The sequence below is a fragment of the Cyphomyrmex costatus genome, unplaced genomic scaffold, assembly GCF_001594065.2.
Source record: "Cyphomyrmex costatus isolate MS0001 unplaced genomic scaffold, Ccosl1.0 scaffold302, whole genome shotgun sequence".
NCBI lineage: Eukaryota > Metazoa > Arthropoda > Insecta > Hymenoptera > Formicidae > Cyphomyrmex > Cyphomyrmex costatus.
Window position 1 is genome coordinate 494,004 of NW_017277148.1, and position 5,486 is coordinate 499,489.

Below are 5,486 nucleotides of genomic sequence, written 5' to 3' on the forward strand. Positions count from 1 at the left end.
TTCGAATGACGGGGAACAGAATCTCTCTCTCTCTCTCTCTCTCTCTCTCTCTCTCTCTCTCTTTTCGAGCATATTTATTATAAATACTCTGTTAAAATGTATAACTCTTATTATTTATAGTTTATTTAATCACTATTTAAATACGATATCGTTCGCACCAAGATATTTTTTGAAAGTTTGAATAAAAAGAAGCATTATTGCATCGAATATGTATCGCATTTCACATAATGAATCAAATGTGTTTCGTAGTCAACTCTGCGGTGGAATTTGTCAATATCGGAGTTTAGCTGCGATTGACATGAGTACGCAAACATCTTGTTAAATGAGAATAGTCTTATCGGTGATAACGTGTCAGCTGAATGAAAGGAAAGAGGGGAGTATGCTGGTATACTGGAATTAACTGGTTATGCGTAAGTGAACTCGGGACCCCACCGAGATGGCGGGAGCATAAAAAAGAAAAACGAGATAACGCTCACATGATTTGAGAGAGACAGAAAGAACGAGATAGAGTATCATTTGTATCGAACACCGTTAAAGACCGGCCCGTTGTCGGCTATTTCCAATTTATCCGATGTTTATTACTAATTAAATACAAGTCTGCAATTTCAGATGGAAATCTGTGCATTTCAATAGGCGAAGCTTGAATTAATTATCCGATCGAGTGCGATAAGGATTATAATTTTCATAATGCTGAATCACATATTGACGAATAGCAACCGGTGAGGAGACGACGTAGTAAAGAATCTTTTATGGAATGAGAATGTTTATGTAAATTTTTCTTAAGCATATGTACCTAATACATATATATATATATATCTCTTTCTTTCTTTCTCTCTCTTTCTATTTTCTCTATAAATGCATACAGAGACATATGTATGACTCTCACTTTCCCTTTTATTTTTATATTCTTATTTTTATTTATTTTTCATTTTTTAATATTTTTTATCTCCAGCTCTTCACTACCATGTCATTTCACATTATATTGTTCAATTCGTATTAAGTAATTATGTTTTTCAGCGCTTGAAAGAAGATCCTAGAGCTTTAATTATAATGACAATTCTCTCTCTCTCTCTTTCTCTCTCTATTCTAAGTAAACGATAACGTACAATTCTTTTTTAATTTCCTTTAAGCATATAGTTATCATGATGTGTGTTCCTTATTTGCAAAACGGTAAACATCATTTGATAAACTTTACTTGTTAACATAGCAAACGTTTAAAGTGTTTTCTTCTCTTCACAAGTGTATTTCAGGTGTTATCTTAACGCGGAACGTTGTACATTTTCACACAATCCGTGCTGCCGTACGTCTATTGCAGATGTATGAATTTATCATATAGAGAATCCTCTCTGTCTTAAACCCTTCTGACAATAAGTTATATTAATATATTGTATATAAGTACACCGGTTATACAACATATCGCGTACAGCGATTAGAGAAAGTATTTATAATATTTGCATAACGCGCGCGCGCGTATCTCGTTTGGAATATTTTTATATAAAGCAGAAAAAAATTATTACTGTAAAACAGGGTTTTTTAAACTTGTGGATTGCGATCTATTTTTTAAAACGGCAAAAATTCACGATCTATTTTCTTTTAGTAAACATGAAAATGCCGGAAAAGGCTAAACTGATTATTATTTTAATATATAGGATATTAAGAATTTTTATGATAATTTTGATGTCGACATAAATATTATTTTTACGCACAAAAAGTTTAATAATTGTAACTTTTTCGAAATTTGCAGGTTTTGATTCTTATCGTTAATTCGTTAAGGATGTTTAGTTATCTTATCAACTAGAAGTATTAGCTAAAAAAGCCAATATTAGCTAATATTAGTTTAAAAATTTTGTCGTAAATGCACCCTGAATTCAACTGTAAAATACAAAATTATTTTATTTTTAATGGTTTTTAGGCTTTTAATAGTTTATGCAGTTATCATATTTTGCTATTTTAGATAAATAACTTTTAAATGAGTAAATGGATCCAAACTAACTTTGCACAAATATATATTAGAGTTTTATTAGTATATATAAACAAATTAATTCGTAATGTTACTTTATCAAATTTGCAAATAAGTATTACAAACGCGGTTTAATATAAAGGTCAAGACAAATAAAGAAATTAAATAACTTTTAAACCAATAAGAAATTTGTTCTTAAATTTTATATAGGTATGCAGTGATAGTAGAACAACCTCTCTCTTTCTCTCACTCTGTATGAAATTTTTATATTTTTAATAATGCTTTAAATTGTAATACATACAATCTTTAATAATTTAATTTCACACACATAATATTTTTACTTTAACAAGCAGAGATAAATTTTTGCAAATACCGGTTTTATTATTACATCGGCTCGGTTCGCTATACTTCTTATACTTTATACTACCTTGGATCATCTTACCCATTGCTACGAAACACAGTTTTGTACACAGTCGTTAGATCTAGATAATTTAACGAGCTTCTGTTATCTGATGCAAGTCGGATGCTCTTGGATATCCTTATGCGAGATATGACACTTACTATTTTGAAAAATATCATAAAAATCCATGAGCTAAGAATGAATTTAAACATTTTTATAGAAAAGTAAGATTCAGTTTAATTAATTATTATAAATAAATTTAATAAAAAAGTAATTACTGTTAATAATTTTTCAGAATAACCTTGAAGAATAATTTTGAGAATAACAAACTATCTGTGTATGTATGTTTAACTTTGTGATATTCTTTTATAAAAATTATTACTGTACGCGTAATACATACGTTATATTTACGGAGAATATGTGAATTATAAACTAATCTATCTTACACGGAAAGAATGATTTTACTGAAGTCTAAATCTAAAAATTTAATTAGATGCATGGACGATATAGGATTTTATTAGGAATTAAGATATAGGATCTTATAGGATTTTATTTAAGGAAAACTTGGTTTGTTGTATATTATATTACTATTTTTAAGTAATTACTGACAGTCACAAAGTCACGCATATTTAATATATCAATTTACTTTATTTTTCTGTTAAAATTAAAATTGTAAACACAACTAAACCTACAAATATACGATTTCAAAACTAAACCTACCAATTCTCGTACGATCACTGAAGTCAAGCAATGTTGAGCAAGATTAGTAAGTACTAATACTTACTTATGATAGAGTACCTCTATCTATTACATGAGTGACCAGAGTGACCTCTTGGGAACACCGTGTGATGTTGTTTAAAATTTTTTTATTTTAAAATTCGGGAAGTTAATCTCTCAAAAGTAATAGAAATTGTATAATATGTACATAATTTTATTTTTTTCAAGTCAATTTAATTCTGACTAAATTGTCAAGAAATCTCACGTTACGATATTAAAAGTTGTATATGGTCGCTATTTAAGTTTTTATTCAGAGAAAACCGATTGCAGATCTCAAAGCTAGGATCTCTATTTTCAAAAGAAACTCCTTCAGAGAAATCTCACAGGAAATGGAGTAAGAAGTTATTTGCAAAGATGTTTCTAGAAAGGATCGTTCTTGGCACGAGAATGTAAAACAATACTGAATTACACATCCTTTCATGTCTTTAACTGTTCACAATAGTAACTTTAATCTTATGGCAATCTCGGGATCTGTTAAATTTAAGCGTTCCTGCAATAAGGATATTAATTGTAATTTAAAGTATATTGATTACGAAAAATGTAATAATATATCTATTAAATTGCAAAATACAATAGTTGCTAAAAATTTCTAGCTAACATACATATGTATGTATATTTAAGTTTATGATAATTTTTATGATACTTTGTGTTTTGTATAATTTATATTATAGTTTATTAAAATTCTTGTTATAATTAACTTAAGAACACAATATTTTAAATAACTAGAACATATTAAGTATATACTAAATTTTTATAAAAATTCTTTATCTGAACAATAAATAAAATTACTCATTAAACACAAAAAATATTTGCAATCATTGTAAATATATATTTGTAAAACTGTATCATAGAGCATATTTAATTTTATCTTCTGTGATTTACGTCTTAATCTCATATAACAGTATAATAAAAGTTTACAATTTTTGGTAATATTATAGTACTGATATATATATATATATATATCAGTACTATAATATTACCAAACCGCTAGATTAATATTAACTTCGGAAAAGTAATTGTTCTCATATAATTAATATATGCACAACATTTTCTAAATTAATTTATAATCAATACTTTCATTAACGGTATTATATTAAATAAAAGAGAAATTTATTTTATTCAAAAGTCAAGTTGTTTTACTTTGTTTATGCATACTGGTAATTAACAATTTTCCAAAAATTAATTTCGATATCGCAAAATGTTCGGCAGTTCGATATTCAATTAATATTGGTATCAACCGAAGGTAGAATGTGGAAAAGTTTTTCCGAACGCAAAGGGATTCGAGTATCAAACGCGCTTACTTGCTTTGAAATAATTGAATCGCGATCGGTATTGGAGAAAATATGCATTCCTATACAAACAAATATGGAGAATCTATTTTTTCTTAGCAAAAATTTCGTTGGTGCTATTGTTTTCGTAATTAAATTCTACATAAAGATTTATAGCAAATTCAATTGGGAGTATTATTGTGCACTGGTACACAATAAGGTCGTCGTATACAAATAAAAAGATGTGTGTTTAATATAAATAAAGAACGACTTTTAAATCGCAAAAAATTCTCAAAGTACATTTTGTTATCTTGTTTAATAAAATTGTAGCCTATAACTAAAACATATTATAATTTTTGTATTTCACTTTAATATTCACATTAGGCCTGCGATATAAATCGTATAAATCAAACTACTATTATTATTTCCAAAACAAATTCGATTTCGGGTAAAGTATTTAGTAAAATATAGTAATCTAAAAACACAGACATGTAAATGTCTTAATATTCTAAGATGTGATAATACTATATTAAATTAAACAGAAAAGTTGCCAACAGTGGAGAGTAATAAGGCAAACTGAGTTCTGTTTACTCGTTTATCTTTGTTGTGGGTAACTAAATGAGTATACATAAAAGAAATATTTTCAGAGAATATTATAGAAGTATTTAAGTTCGCATTAAGCCAGATGTTTAATTCGCTGCGGAGTTTATTACGTTTTAATTACGCCTTGTGGCTATTGCTTTACACGAAACAAACCAGTGTAATGTACGGTAGTGCAGACTTTATAATAAGAATTTTTTTATGCGCTTGTTTCAACAGTAAAACTTTTGATAGTAAAATAATTTGCAACATGTTGCAGAAGTTTCGGAAACAGGAAAGAGCTTCCTTTGATCCTAGAATATAATTAGATACTTTTTTTTATGTATCAATAATTTTTTCACTTTTTACATAAATATATTCCATGTTAGTTAATTAAAGTTAATAAAATTAATATAAAGGAAAATGTGAATCAAGCGACGCGGTAGCGTCGCGATGCCAAGTGCATAAAATAAAAATATATAACCGCTTGACATGATCGCTT